This window comes from Molossus molossus, unplaced genomic scaffold (assembly GCF_014108415.1).
Source record: "Molossus molossus isolate mMolMol1 unplaced genomic scaffold, mMolMol1.p scaffold_m16_p_12, whole genome shotgun sequence".
In the NCBI taxonomy this organism is placed as follows: Eukaryota; Metazoa; Chordata; class Mammalia; order Chiroptera; family Molossidae; genus Molossus; species Molossus molossus.
The window spans coordinates 16,913,774-16,930,646 of record NW_023425347.1 but is presented as its reverse complement, the minus strand read 5'-3'; positions in this window follow the sequence as shown (position 1 = coordinate 16,930,646).

Sequence of the window (16,873 nt, the reverse complement as noted above, 5' to 3'; positions counted from 1 at the left end):
TTACCTCTCCTAGGATTTGTATTAAAAACATTTATTGTGTTATTATCATGAAAAGGAAGAAATCCACCCTTTTGACTGGCATTGCCCCTTGGGGATTACACCCTTTTCAATGTGTGTGACAATATCCTTATGTGGGAGTAGTCTGGAAAATGTATGTATTTAATATATATTTGATATGTAATGATACTTTTATTGGCTCCTGTTTGTTTTTTAAATTATAAGAGTTAAATAAATCAGTTCACATTTGAAAACTCATTTTTAAGAGTCTTATTAAGAACCTTAGCATTGACTTCATTTCAAGGTCATCATTATAATAAATGACATTGGAGAACCTGGAAACTTCTACCATAAGAGAGTCATGTCAGAGATTTCAGTCAGAAAATAACAACATTGCCTGGCCAATGTGGCTCAGTGGTTGAGCGTCGACCCATGCACCAAGGGGTCGCTGGTTCGATTCCTGGTCAGGGCACATGCCCAGGTTGTGGGCCAAATCCCCAGTGGGGGTGTGTGCAGGTGGCGGCCAATTGATGTTCTCTCTCATCGATGTTTCTATCTCTCGCTTTCCCTTCCTCTCTCTAAAATCAATAAAGAAGAAAAGTACTCTTTAAAAAAAAAAAAGAAAATAATATTGAGAAGTGTCGGGCAAGGGACAATTTATCTGGTGAAGTAAGCTCTTGCCCTTTGTACCTTCATGCTTGCCCTTTCCAGGTACCTGGTAGAATTTTATCAGCTGTCACTCTGTGAAACAAAGTTCATGTCCTTATTTTAACTTTGACTCTCTTCCAGTCTGTGTATTGAAACAAACACATGCACAAACATTAAAGCTACAAAACATGTGAAGCAAACACTAATAAACTGCAAGGAGAAATAGCCACACCTGCAGTTACAGTTAGAGATTTCCACATTCCTCTCTCCCCAATTGACAGAACAACTAGACAGAAAATCAGCAAGGATATAGAAGAACTCAACAAGATCATCATCCAACAAGATCTACTAGACATTTATAGAATGCCCTGCTCAGCAACAGCAGAACACATATTCTTTTCAAGTACTCATGAAACATATAACAATACAACTATATCCTTGGCTATAAAATAAACCTAAACAAATTTTTAAAAATTGAAATTATACAAAAACAATGGAGTCAGCCCTGGCCAGTTTGACTCAGTGGTTAGAGCATTGGCCTGAGGACTGAAGGGTTGCAGGTTCGATTTCTGGTCAAGGACATGTAGCTGGGTTGCAGGTTTGATCCCTGACCCTGGTTGAGGCATATGTGGGAGGCAATCAATTGATGTGTCTCTCTCACATTGATGTTTCAATCTCTTTCTCTCTCCCCCTCCCTCCCTCCCTCCCTCCCTCCCTCCCTCCCTCCCTCCCTCCCTCCCTCCCTGCCTCCCTCCTTTCCACTCTCTAAAATTCAATGGAAAAAATATCTTTTGGTGAGGATTAACAGAAACAAAAATAAACAAACAAAATAACACCCCAAAATAAAAACAACAATGCAGTCAAATCAGTAATAGAAAGTTAACCAGAAAATCTTCAGACACTTGAAAACTAAGCAACACATTTCTATGTAATTCATAGGTCAAAGAAAAAGTTTCAAGAGAAAGAAAAATATACATAGGTTGAAAATGAAAATACAACACATCAAAATCTGTGGTACGTAACTCCAACAGTGTTGAGAGGCAATGTGTAGCACCAAACACATATATTAGGATAAAGGAAAAGTCTCAAATCAATAATTTAGACTTCTACAATCAAGAACCTTAATAAAGAAGAACAAAATAAACCCAAAGCAAGCAGAAGGGAAGCAATAATAAAGATAAAAGCAGAGCCCTGCCGGTGTGGCTCAGTGGTTGAGTGTCGACCCATGCACCAAGAGGTTACCAGTTCAGTTACCAGTCAGGGCACGTGCCCAGGTTGTGGGCCCGATCCCCAGTGGGGGCATGCAGGAGGTGGCCAATTCGTGTTCTCTCTCATCGATGTTTCTATCCCTTTCTCGCTCTCCCTTCCTCTCTCTCTAAAAGCAATAAAAAGAAAAGAGATTTTTTTTTAAAGACAAAAGCAAAAATCAATGACATTGAAAACAAGCAAAAGAGAAAAATCAATGAGATAAAGAGTTGGTCCTTTTAAAAAGATAATAAAACTTGAAAATATCTAGAAAGACTGACAAAGAAAAAATAAATAAAAGGGACAAACTACAATATCAAGAATAAAACAGGCGATGGTCATTACAGACCCCATGGACATCAAAGGGGGTAATATGGGAATATTATAAACTCTACACCCTTAAAGTTGAAAACTTAGATGATAAGTTAGATGACCAATTCCTCAAAAAATATGAACTATCACAAATTAATCAATATGGAATAGATCATTTGAATAGTTTTATAAGTATTGAGGAAATTGGATTTATAATCTTAAAACTCCCTAAAATGAAATCTCCAGGTTCATACAGTTTCACTGGAGAAATCTACCAAACAGTTAAAGAAGACTTAACACCAATTCTATATAATCATTTCCAGTAAATAAAAGAGGCAGGAATATTTCCCAATTCATTTTAGAAAGTTAGTATTGTCTTCCTGATACCAAAAGTAAATAAAGACATTACCAAAAAAGGAATTCTCACAACCAATATCTCTCATAAATATAGATATGAAAATGGGAAAAAATTGAGCAAATTGAATTCAATAAAGAACTGTACAACATGGCTAAATGGGGTTTATTCCAGGATGCCAGGCTGACTTAGCATTCTAAAATCAATTAACTGAGGATTGAACCTGCAACCTAGGTATGTGCCCTGACTGAAATCAAACCTGCTGCCTTTTGGTATATGGGACGACACTCCAACCAACTGAGCTGCACTGGCCACAGCTCAATCAATTTTTTTTTCTTTATTGATTCTAGAGAGAGAGGAAGGGAGAGGGAGAGAGTGATAGAAACATTGATAAGAGAGAACATTGATTGGCTGCCTCCTGCATGCCCCCCACTGGGGATTGGGTCCACAACCTGAGCATGTGCCCTGACTGGGAATCGAACCAGCGACCTCTTGGTGCATGGGTCAATACTCCACCACGGAGCCACACCAGCTGGGTTCAATCAATTCTTGATAGGCATTTAGGTTTGTAGAGCTTTTTGGGGGGGGGGTTAAGCAGTATATTCTGAACTTCTACAAACTGAACACACATGTATATCCAGCACTTGGGTCAAGAAACAGAAGTCTTCCTCTTGTTCCCTTCCAGTGACTGTACCTCGAGAGTAACTGACATTTTTATTTCAAATATTATTTACTGTTTTAAATATTAATTATTTAATATTAATTGTTGTTGAGATCAGAAGAGATGTTCAATTATTTTTTTGTGTCAGGAAATCATTTGTGATCAATGGAAATAGATCCTTGCTATCGAGAAGAGAGGGTATTAGTACCTTGGAATCACTTGTACGAGGGTGGAGCTGGGGCCTTGCTAAGAAGTCAATCATTTTAAGTCACTCAGAATAACTAAATAAATACTTGTTATCTAAAATGATTATTGGTACTTCATTCTAAAAGACAGAGCCTGGCCAGTGTGGCTCAGTGGTTGAGCATCGACCCATGCACCAAGAGGTCATCAGTTCCATTCCCGGTCAGGGCACATGCCCAGGTTGTGGGCCCAGTCCTCATTGGGGGTGGGGGGGTGTGCAGGAGGCAGCCAGTCAATGTTCTCTCTCGTCGATATTTCCATCTCTCTCTCCCTCTCCCTTCCTCTCTCTGTAAAATCAATAAAGGGCAAAAATTTTTTTGACTATCTCCATGGCATTGAACTATTCTGTTAAGAATCCAGGAGGACTCTCAGATAGCAAAACATTCTAACAATACATTAGCCTTTCATAACTGTAGCTTTTCCATTTTTTCCTAATCCCTAATACCATTTCCTTCTCTCTCTCTCTCTTTTTGTCTAGAGAAAAGAATACTTGAATTTTTAAAATGTAAAATGAGTAGATATTTCTTCGATAGCGCACGCAAAGGAAAACCCCACCCTCTTGGAGCTTCCTCTTCTTTCTCTTCCATATAAAAACGTCCATATAAAGGCTCTGGCCTTTATCTTCAAAGCCCAGTATGTTACAAAGAGACTTCATAGTTTGTTGAGCTCTATATTTATTCAGATCAATTTGAACCATCTGCTTCACTTAGAATCTTTTAAGAAGAAGCTTCAGATGTTTATAATTATGTTATAATAATAGATTTTAAGGGCAAAAACAAGTCCTCCATGTTAGATCTGAGCAGATCCTGTGACATTTCAGACTGTCTCAAATGTGAAGTCTGTCCATCTCCATTTCATTCAAGATAACACATCTTTTGGTTAAAAAAAAAAATCTGGAGCCCTGGCCGGTTTGGCTCAGCAGTTGGAGCATCAGCCTGTGGACCAGAGAGTCCCAGGTTTGGTTCCCACTAGGGGCACGTACCAAAAAAAAAAAAAAAAAAAAATCTGGAAATAAGTTACTCGATACTTCTATTGTAGACTCTTTTTTTTTTTTTTAAATCCTCACCCAAGAACATTTTTGTATTTATCTTCAGATAGAGTAGGAGGGAGAAAGGGAGGAAGAGACAGAGAGACACATCGACTGGTTGCCACCCACACAACCCCAACCAGGGCCGGGGACAAACTGCAACCGAGGTACGTGCCCTTAGCGGGAACTGAACCCGGGTCCCTCTGGTCCACGGGCCACTGCTCCAACCACTGAGCCAAACTGGCCAGGGCCTATTGTAGACTCTTTTTAATTGGATTTATTGGGGTGACATTGGTTAATAAAATTACATAGGTTTCAGGTGTGTAATTCTATAATACATCATCTGTATATTGTATTTTGTGTTCACCACCCCATGTCAAGTCTCCCTTCATCACCATTTATTTGCCGTTTACCTTCTCCTACCTCCTCCCACTCCCTTTTCCCTCTTGCAATTATCATACCGTTGCTTGTGTCTATGAGCTGTTTTGTTTTTTTTTTTCTTTGCTCAATCCCTTTAATTGAGATAACTTCAATCAGATTAGCATTGAAGGACTGCAGCCCCAGGATGAAGCAACAGAACACTCCTGACCTAATCAAACAGACCCACCCACTGATAATCTCTGTCCCAGACTTCACATGCCTTTTACCTCTCCCTTAGTTTCCTTGATGATTTTAAAAAATAAGTGTGGGAAAATAATCTGATAGGTTATTGGCAGTAGTGGTGGCGAGCGGTGGGCCGGCAGGGGAGATGGAGGCAGAAATGTCCTGAAGCGAAGCCCACACTCCCCCTGGTCACAGGCTGGAGAGAGTGTGGTCGGCAGACCGGAGCTCTCACTGAGGAGAGGGAACACACTTCCCAGGACAAAGGGCAGGGGAAGCAAGAATAAACTGATTGATCCTGTTTATTAATTACATCTGTCCCCTCTTGCTCCCATAGCATATAATGTAAGAGTAACTGTATTGTTTGCCAGGTGATTAAAATTGTTGCTAGACTTCCTGTCAAGATGGCGGGTAGGTAAACATGGTATCGCGTCTTCCCACAACCACATCAAAGTTGCAACTAAACTACAGAAAAACCATCATCAAAACCACCTGAAATTGAGCTGAGTGGAAGTCCTACAACTACGGAATTAAAGCAGCAGCCACACAAGACTGGTAGGAGGGGCGGAGGGGGAGGGGCTGGTCCCACAACCACGTGTGGCGGATAAAAATCAGGAGGACACCTCGGCTGGGAAGGTCCTTCCTGAGGACTGAGGGGTCCCCGTCCCACACCAGGTGCCCCACTCAGGGTTCTAGTGCCAGGAAGAGAATCCCCATCACTTCTGGCTGGAAAAACCAGCGGAAACTGAGGCTCAGGGAGGCTGACGCGGCTGGAGCCCCAGGCAGCTCCTTAAAGGGCCCGCGCACGGACTTATCGGACTCTCTCCCTCTAAGATTGGAGGGGAGGCAGCTCGAGGGGCACCAGAGTCATACAGGGAAGAACTGAACTGTTTGGCACTGGAGTGAGGGCTGGAGAGGGGCTTTCTCTGGGACAAATGTGCTGTCAAAGGCCTTTGTTCCTTTGGTAAGCCCTTCCCGGGTCGGCAGACAGAAGCCATATCTGGGACTCCAGCAACCCGGCTCCCACTGGTAGCCCCGCCCTGGTGACTCCCTGAGGCCCCGCCCCACCCGACTTTCAGGCCCACCCAAGCTGTTGCCACTTGCTTAACCATAGTATTGGCCTGTCTTGGATCCGGCTTCAGGTTTTCCTAAATTCTTTCAAACAAGCAGCATCTGGTCTCAGCTAGCCCCATACCGCTTGTTAAGTAATACACAGAAACAAACACAGGGAGGCAGCCAAAATGAGGAGACAAAGAAACAGGTCCCAAATGAAAGAACAGAACAAAACCCCAAGAAAAGAACTAAGCGAAATGGAGATAAGCAACCTAAGAGATGCTGAGTTCAAAATACTGTTTATAAGAATGCTCAGTGAACTTAGTGAGGGCCTCAAGAGCATAAAAAAGGACCAGTCAGAAATGAAGGAGGCTTTAACTGAAATAAAGAATAATTTACACAGCTTCAATAGTAGAGTACGTAAATCCAAGAAGCAAACCACTGATTTGGAATATAAGGAAGCAAAAAACACCCAATCAGAACAGCAAAAAAAAAAAAGAATCCAAAAAAATCAGGATTGTGTAAGGAGCCTCTAGGACAACTTCAAGCATGCCAACATTTGCATCTTGGGGATGCCGGAAGTAGAAGAGAGAGAACAAGAAATTAAAAACCTGTTTGAAACAATAATGACAGAAAACCTTCCTAACTTGGTGAAGGAAACAGACATACAAGTCCAGGAAGCACAGAGAGTCCTAAACAAGATGAACCCCAAGAGGCCCACACCAAGACACATCATCATCAAAATGCAAAAGGTTCAAGACAAAGAGAGAATCTTAAAAGCAGCAAGAGAAAGGCAGCTAGTTACCTACAAGGGAGTTCCCATAAGGCTGTCAGCTGATTTCTCAAAAGAAACTTTGCAGGCCAGAAGGGAGTGGCAAGAAATATTCAGAGTGATGAAAAGCAAGAACCTACAACCAAGATTACTCTATCCTGCAAAGCTGTCATTTAGAATTGATGGCCATATAAAGAGTTTCCCAGACAATAAAAAGTTAAAGGAGTTCATCACCACCAAACCATTATTATATGAAATGATGAAGGGTCTTTTTGAAGAAAAAGATAAAATATATGAACAAACCAAATGGCAATGAATACATATCTATCGACAATTGATCTACAAACAAAATGAACAAGCAGAACAGAAACATTCTCATTGGTTGCCAGATGGGAGGGTGGTTGGGGGAATGGATGAAAAAGGTGAAGGGATTAAGAAGTACAAATTCATGCTAGACTGACAAACCTCAAAGGGAAAGGGGTTGGGGGGGTGGGAAGAAATAAACCAAAGAACTTACATGCATAACCAATGGACACAGACAATAGTGTGGGAAAAGGCAGGAGGGGGACAAGAGTGGGGAGGAGGGGGTTAATGGGGGAAAAAATGAGGAACATCTGTAATACATACAACAATAAAGATTTAAAATAAATAAATAAAAATAAAATAAATAAATAAAGACCTGCTAGAGGCAGGAGTTTCTTATGACTATATAAACTTTGGTTTAAATATATTTAAGGAATATGTGTGTGTGTGTGTGTGTATCCCAGAGGCAGGATTGAGGCACTGCTTGTCTATTTCCTCAATGGCAACAGGACAACTACAAAAGTTTATAGTTGCTGCCAGCCAGGTCATAAGAACAAATGGTCTCTTCTTTTTTTTTTTATCCTCACCTGAGGACATTTTTCCAATTTTTGTACAGATAGAGTGGGAGGGAGAGAGAGAGAGAGAGAGAGAGAGAGAGAGAAACATCGACGTGAAAGGGACACATCGAGTGGCTGCCACCCGCACGACCAACCAGGGCCGGGGACAAACTGCAACCGAAGTACGTGCCCTTAGCGGGAACTGAACCCGGGTCTCTCCGGAATGCAGGCCAACGCTCTAACCGCTGAGCCAAACCGACCAGGGCCAAATGGTCTCTTCTTAAAGGTGGCATTTGGTCTACACAGCAGGTGCCCTTTGAACAGGTGCTTAAAATAAACATAATGTGAAATAAGAGTTCATGTGGTAAGTTTTGGCTGCTTTCCTAGGTGTTCAAATAGGAAATGAGGTTAGATGTTAATATCTGATCTCCTGTCCTGGGCAAGCAGTGGCCCCTGTAGCTGAGCATGGGAGGGTAAAGCTGGCCAGCAGCCACAGACTTGGGGTCCAAAGTCTAAGTGTCAGCTGAGGTAGCCCTGACAGGCAAAGCATAGTTAGTATCAGATGAAAGGCTTTCAACTGCAGGTAACAGCATAGTGAGAAGTGATCGAGTAATGGTTATGTCTGTGGATTCTGAGCCATGTCTAGGTTCATACCCTAGCTTTGTCACTTAACTAGCTACTGTATATGACCTGAGCAAGATATTTGAGCTCTCTGTGTCTTAGTTTCCTTATCTTCCAAATGAAGGAAATAATAAACCTACAGGTTTGTTATAAGCCTTAACTACATGAATTAATTTAAGGTACTTAGAAGAGTACTCAGAACTTAGCTTGATACATGGCAACACGTAATAGAAGCCCCTACTCCAACAGACTTAAACATTTAGGAATGTATCATGTCACATAACAGGAAGCTTAGATGGTGCATGGGCCTCACAATTGAGCAGCACAACATTGTCATCACCTCTGTTCTGTAACCCAGTTATAGTGGCTTTGTTTTCAGGCTGGTAGACAATGGCTACAGAAGCTCCAAACATCACATCTAGATTTAGGATGTGTTTCTTTCTCTGGTCTTCTTTTGAGAGAAAAAGGTACCATTCCAGAGAAGTTCCTTCTCAGACTTCTAAAGTATTGGCTAAAGTTGACCTATTGGGAGAGGGAATGAATAGGTTACTCTTAGACAAATCAATTTAGCCTCTGAAACTGGGGATGGGTCCGCTTTCCCTGGCTGCTTGGAAGTAAGTGATTACCCAAATGGTTGGTGTTTGTGTTTCCTGGAGGAGGTGTGAGAATAGTAGAGAATGTATACTGGATAGCCAACAGACAGTGACCACTACAATAGGATGGACAAACAGCAAACACTACCTGCGGGGGTGAGATAGGATGGCACAAGAGAGTGCAAGAGGCAGAGTCTGGAGAGACCCATTTGAGGTAATTTTACCTCCTGGGAGAGGCTGTTGAAAGCCTGTAATTGGGGAGAAAACTGTGAAGGACAACAAACTATCACCTTAGTCCCTCTTTCATGGGTAAAGAGGAACCAGATTACTTTAAGCTCACGTAGAAAGTGTTGACTCATTAGGAGCATTATAAAGAAGATGTATTGATGTCAAAGGAAGACAAAGAACCCAATTGAAAAATGGGCAGAGGAACTAAATAGACACCTCTCCAAACAAGACATACAAATTGCCAAGAGACATATGAAGAAATGTTCAACATCACTAATCATCAGAGAGATGCAAATTAAAACAACAATGAAGTATCACCTCACACCTGTCAGAATGGCCGCCATCAACAAATCATCAAACAACAAGAGTTGGCGAGGGTGTGGAGAAAAGGGGACTCTAGTACACTGCTGGTGGGAATGCAGACTGGTGCAGCCACTATGGAAAACACTATGGTGTTACTTTGAAAAATTAAAAATTGAACTACCATTTGACCCAGTGATCTTACTTCTAGGAATATACCCTAAGAGGCCTGAAACACCAATCAGAAAGAATATATGTACCCCCATGTTTGTAGCAGCACTATTTACTATAGCTAAGATCTGGAAACAACCCAAATGTCCTTCAGTAGACAAATGGATAAAAAAAGTGGTGGTATTTATACACAATGGAGTACTATGCAGCTGTAAGAAAGAAAGATCTTTTATCCTTTGAGACGACATGGAGGGACCTGGAAAGTATTATCCTAAGCGAAACAAGCCAAACAGAGAAAGACAAGTATCATATGATCTCGCTTATTTGTGGATTTGTATAATGAACATAACAGTCTGAGGAATGGGGTAGTCCCAGAGACGTGGAAGTGGGGTACAGACTGACGATCCCCAGAAGAGGGGGTGGTGGGGGAGAGATAATCCACAGAGCTTATATGCATGTATATGCATGAACAATGGACATGGACAACAAAGCTGGGGACAGGGCAAGGAGGGATGGGGTGGGGGGAATCAGTGGAAGGAAAAGGAGAAACATCTGTAATAAAAATTAATTAATAAAAAAAAAAGATGTATTGATGTCAAGAACTGTGAAGGTTCTGACATTTTGCCCAACTTGCAAGCCAAGACAGTCTGCCTCAAATTTGTGGGGGTTGGCAGAAAGCTTGACTCCTGGGTCAAAGGCAAAGGACTTAATTAGAGCAATAGCAATAGTCAAAGCATGAGCATCTGTCCTGGTTCCCTAAGCCCCAGATTCCAAACAAAGTAGGATGCAAAAGGGCCAGGTGCCACCTGAACATATTAATGGGTTCCATTACAGAAGAAAAATCCTGACCTTAAGCACCCAAATATTTTATAATGGAAAGTAAGCCTGCCTGCTCTCTGCTTCAAAAGTAAACCTTATCTTTATTTTACTGGACAACAAGCATGTCTATCTACACTGACTTTGATTCTGAAAAATTTTCCCATGAGTATACCATTCCATTGGCCACTCTAATTTTTTTTTTCAATTTTTAAAATGTTTTTATAGATTTTTTAACTTTATTGTTGAATGTATTACAGATGTCCCCTTTCTTTTTTCTCACTGATCCCCCCTTCTCCCCAATCCTGCTCCCCTCCTGCCTTCCCCACACTGTTATTGGTGTCCATTGATTATGCATATATGCATAGAGGTTCTTTGGTTTATCTCATCCTGCCCTCCGAGGCTCCCCCCTTCTCTTTGAGGTTCATTTGTCTAACAACCAATTTATACTTCTTAATTCCTTCATCTTTTTCAACCATCCCCTCAGCCCCCACCCATCTGGCAAACAACAAAAAGTTCTCTGTATCTATGAGTCTGTTTCTGTTCTGTTTGCTCATTTTGTTTGTAGATTCAATTGTTGATAAACATGTATTAATTGCCATTTTATTGTTCATATTTTCATTCTTCTTCTCCTTCAAGAAGATTCTTCAACATTTCATATAACACTGGTTTGGTGGTGATGAACTCTTTTAGCTTTTTCTTATCTGGGAAACTCTTGATATGCCCATTGATTCTAAATGATAGCTTTGTAGGATAGAGTAATCTTGGTTGATGGTCCTTGCTTTTCATCACCTTGATTATTTCTTGCCACTCCTTTCTGGCCTACAAAGTTTCTTTTGAGAAATCAGCTCACAGTCTTATGAGAGCTCCTTTGTAGGTTACAAACTGCTTTTCTCTTGCTGCTTTTAAGATTCTCTTTTTGTATTTAACCTTTGGTGTTTTGATGATGATGTGTCTTGGTGTGGACCTCTTTAGGTTCATCTTGTTTGGGGTTCTCTGTGCTTCCTAGATTTGTATGTCTGTTTCCTTTACCAAGTTAGGGAAGTTTTCTGTCATTATTGCTTCAAATAGGTTTTCAATTTCTTGTTTGCTCTCTTTTTCTTCTGGCACCCCTATGATGCGAATGTTGGCATACTTGAAGTTGTCCCAGAGGCTCCTAACACCACCCTCATTTTTTGGATTCTTTTTTCTTTTTGCTTATCTGATTGGGTGTTTTTTGGTTCCTTATATTCCAAATTGATTGTCTGCTTCTTGGCTTTACCTACTCTACTAGTGAATCTGTGTAAATTATTCTTTATTTCAGTTAGTGCATCCTTCATTTCTAACTGGTCCTTTTTGATGTTGTTGATGTTCTCACTAAGTTCCTTGAATATCTCACCAAGTTCCTTGAGCAACCTTATAATCTGTGTTTTGAACTCTGCATCTGATTGATTACTTGTCTCCATTTTGTTTCATTCTTTTCCTGGAGTTTTATTTGTTTCTTTCATTTGGGACATGTTTCTTTGTTTCCTCATTTGGGCTGCTTCCTTGTGATTGTTTCTATGTATTAGGTAGAGTTGCTATGTCTCCTAGGCTTCGTAGGGTGGCCTATTATTGTAGATGTCCTGTAGGATCCAGTGGCACAGCCTCCCTGATCACCCCAGCTGGGCCCTTGAGGTGCACCCCTAGTGTGGACTGTATAGCCTTCTGTTGTAATTGAGTCTTAATTGCTGTTGGCATGTCAATGGGAGGAAGGATCAGCTATGTAGGGGCCAATCAAGTCAGAGCAAGACTTACTTCATCAGGGCTCTAGTACCCACTAAGTCCGCACATTGAGTGTGTCACTTGTGGAGGTAGTTGGGTAGTGTTGTTTCTATGTGGTCTGAAGCTGTCCACTGGGTGTGCTGGCTCTGGGGCAAAGTCAGCCACTGCCTGTGTTCTACCCAGAGCCACCCAGCATAAGCTACAGAGTGATCTGCTGATGGCTGCTTCTTATGCTGGGCTTGGAGATGCCCAGGAAAAGCCAGGTTGTGAATCAAGGCTGGCTGCTTCTAGTACCAGGCCTGGGGCCACTTAATGAAAGGTATGGGGCTGACTGAGACCAGATACTGCTAGTTTGAGAGATTTTAGGAAACTCTGAAGTAGGATCCGAGACAGGCCAATCCCATGGTAAAACCTTCGGAAACAGCTTAGGTGGTCCTAAAAGTTGGATGGGGCTGGGCCTCAGGGAATCACCAGGGCAGGGCAAACAGTGTGAGCCAGGTTGCTAGAGTCCCAGATATATCTGACTACTCTGATAAATCTGACCAATAGAGAGATCAAGTCTGTTTAGTTTGTCTCATTTAATTAAGCTATTATGAATAGAACTCTAATCAGCAGGATGAGGTCAATCAGCAGTATTGACCTCAACCATACCTCCCAGGGGGCTAGGTCCAGGCAGCTAAACAAATTCCATGTATCATCAGGTTCTATTTTAGAATGTCAGGGGATTTTGCTTAAGTTTCTGTATTGATCTTTCCACTTGGCCTGAGACATTAGATCCAGGTACAGCAGCATGTAACAGTGACTGCACAGACTGTGTCTTGGGCCTCAAAGAGACAGTCTAGGGCAATTCTCTCAAACGTAACAACCTGGACCAGTGAGTTGTGGCAACTGAAGTCAGGGACTGATTTTGAACCACCTGTTCTACTTGCATGACTCCTGAGAGAGGGACAACTGCCCAGAGGGTGTGCATAAATCACATCCGTTATCTCTCTGGGAATTGCCCAGAGGAGCCAAGAAGAGCTTCTTTTGGAGGAGATCTTTGCAGTTCTGAGAGCTACATGGTGCTGCTGCTCCTTGTGGTGCTTTTCTGAACACTTGAAGATTTCTTAAGGTCACTGCTAAGTTGCAAGTCACTCTATTTTCAGGAGGCAGGAAGGTTAATGCCTGGGTTCCACAAAAGCAATCCAGTCCCAAGGGTGAGCATCATGCCCATGGAGAAGAAAGTGTTGTTTATCATTGTTGGGAGTTCCTAGGCAGGGCCCATATCATTTAGAGGAGATGTTGACTGCCTCCAACATCACCTCCTGGCCAGGTAAGCCTTAAAATTCCCAGCTCAGTTTAAATAGTTAAATTTTATCTTCATTTTTCAGAAGGACTGTCTGAGGGCAGTCCATCTAACCTGTCCTGTTTGTCCACACCACCAGCTGGGTGGCATTTGTTCCCTTTAAGGAAATGACTTCGGGAAAACCTGTGAGAATGGGGGAGAGGAAGAGAGTAGGATGTGTAGGGGGTGGAGCCATCGCCTGCTGTTTCTGACTGACTTCTCAGTCAAGTTAGGGGAATTGGTGGTCAAATTACAGTCAGAGCCGACTGCCAGAGGGTCAGCAGCCAGTTAAACCTAGGGGAGTTGCAACGGTCTGGGAACACTTCAGCAGGGTTTTTTTTTTGTTTTTTTTTTTTTCCTTCCTGAGAAAGGGTCCAGAGGTGATTCTGAAAAGTAAAGATCATTCAAACCCCTCTGAAGTGCTCCCATCGGAGATGACGCTGTTGTCTGCCCTCCATCACTTGAAAGCTGGTGCCTCCAATGCCAGGATCTATAGTTTCACCTTTTTGCAGTCATCTCCTAAGCACACTTAGAACTTGAACTAAGGAAAATGGTGCAAGAGTGCCTTGGACATTTTTAGAAAAGTCACAGAGACACATTGGTCTGCGTGGGCTAACTGTAGGGGAATTCGTGGCCATGTGCTCAGCCAAGTGTCAATTATTCTTATGATCTAGGACCATGTCAGTTGATGAGAGAATCCAGGCAGCAGAACCAGAATTATGTTTGAAGCTTGCTGGCCTCGTTTTGGTTGGGCTGCCATCTGGAAGGTGTATTACCCAGGTTGGCCTGGGGTTGCTATTAGGGGAGCGATAAATACTACCCACCCTTTTGTCCTGATCATTACCCAGGAAGCAGCCAAAGGAAATGATCATTTTTCTAGGCACAGCTGCATTCAGTGACTCAATGGCCATGCTGAAGTGCATGGACCAGGAAAAGCTGAGGGAAGTAGAGTCAGAATTTTTTTTTGAGTCAGTGTTTAAGGAGGCTATTCCAACGCCAGTGCCTGGAGACAGTAGAGAGCATGGAAGGTTCATCTAATTAATATCTACGCTACCAGCAGCTGAGGTGAGGGCACAGCGGGGAAGAAGGGTGCAGGGAGCACAGAGGGAAGAACTCCCCCACCCAGTTGCCCTTAAATAAGGAGCACTTGTCTTTTTTTTTTTAATCCTCACCCGAGGAAATTTTTCCATTTTTTGTACAGATAGAGTGGGAGGGGGAGAGAGAGAAACATCGACGTGAAAGGGACACATCGAGTGGCTGCCACCCGCACGACCCAACCAGGGCCGGGGACAAACTGCAACCGAGGTACGAGCCCGTAGCGGGAACCGAACCTGGGACTCTCTGGACCACAAGCCGATGCTCTAACTGCTGAGCAAAACCGGCCAGGGCAGGAGCACTTGTCTTTTGAGAGTGCTACTGTGCTAACTTAGATCGTGGCACTAAAGTCTGAGCTAATGGCAAAGCCTTGCCCTTTTTTGCTATGTTCTCTGTGACTATATTTCCCCCTGATATCTTAGGAGAAGAGACTAAACAGAGTTAAGATAATCTTGTCCTCCAGCAGGTCCTTGCTAAATCCATGTCTCAACTTGTCACCCCTTTCAAATATATGAGATGACATCTGTCTTGAAGATATCCATCATGGGCCTTCTAAGTCTTCTTTCCTTGAGGCTAAACACTCCCGATTTCTTATTATTTTATAATATAATTACTTCCTTTCAATATTTTATAATTAGTATCATATTCTTTATCATTGAGCTCACTCTCTAAAGTAGTTGTGTGATTTTCCATAAATATTTGACAAATGGATGAATTTGTTAAATAATACATATGCTAATTGATCGATGTCTTTCTTAAAACATCACCAGAACACATTTTAAGGGCAGTGTATCAGTTAGGATGCTTTAGATTGCACACACACACACAAAGAAAAACTCATCTCGAGCTGCCTTTATAATGGAATTGATTAGTTCAACAGACAAAGAGTCTAGCAGTTATACAGACCCAGGAGAGGCTCACACTGTGGTATGGGCTCTGGCTCTCTGCTAGTCCATGTGCTCTCTGCCCAGCGTCGGACTGGTCCTCCGGCTGAGGCTTCTCTTGATAGAAAGTACCTGCAGCCATTCCACTCTTACCAGCACCAATCACACCCATCAGGGAACTGAGACCATCCCTCTCCCTAACCACCAAGCCAAAGGGCTTTACCTGGATCACACCAACCTGGGCCACCTTTCCAGCCCCGAGGCCACCACTGCCTGGACTGTTGACTTGGGCTTGGCGTGGTGCCCACCTCTGAGCCAGTGACCGCTGCCAAGAGGATGAGGCTTCCGGGTCAGTCAAATCCTCCCTTTCCCACTCCACCCCAGCACCTACTGGGGAGAAAAAATCTTACCCAGATCCCACGGCTGGAAAATATAGACCCTGCTGGGGAGAGAGGTAAGAGAACGTGCCTTTTCCACTATGAATTCAACTGGTGTTTACTCAGCACTGTGTGCCGGACACCCCCCTACCCCCCAGGAATAGAGCAGAGGACAAAACGTGCGAAGTCCCTACTGTCCTGGAGGGAAGACAGGATGTACATAAACATAATTAAAAAGAAATAAACACGAATAAACCAAAGAGGGTAAGAATTCCCAGGAATGCTGAGGGTTGGGGGCTGCTATCCTAGGGCGGGTTGTTGGGGGACCTCTCAGGAAAGGTGGCATTGGGGGAGCAACTCAGAGGAAACAAGGGCGGAACCATGAAGTCGAGAGAGTGAAGCGTGCATGAGTTAGCACAGGGCTGAAGACGGAACCGCTTGTGGAATGTGGGGAATAACGAGGAGGGAGGCTGAGGGTGGGCCTGCTGGCCCTGCCAGGACTGTGAGAATAGCGGCTGGCGGGGAATCAGCCAGGTCTTCCGGGGGCAGGGGCCTGATTTTTAGGCTGCAGTGGGCACGCTGTTGGTTGTTATGTCACTGCTGTTTCTGCTTGTTTCTTACCGCAGGGCTCATCTCCCACGAAAGGCGACGGATCCCAGACCCTGGCTTTCCCTGCCTGCCCTGCAGCAGGGGCATGAGCAACAATCCCCAAGCCCAGCAGTGCTTCCAGAAGACTGTGGGAGCTTATGGCCAGATAGACTGGGGAGAGGAGACTGCAAGCCACAAACCAGTCAGGAGGCTCCCGCCAGCTTCCAGGACAGAGGTAAATCGTGTCTGAATGAGCAGTAATGGTCATAGGACAGCAGAAGAGGGATGGACGGGCCTGAGATGGCAGAGATGGAAGTGACAAGTTCTGGCAACTGCATGTGAGCAGAAAGGGAGAGAGAC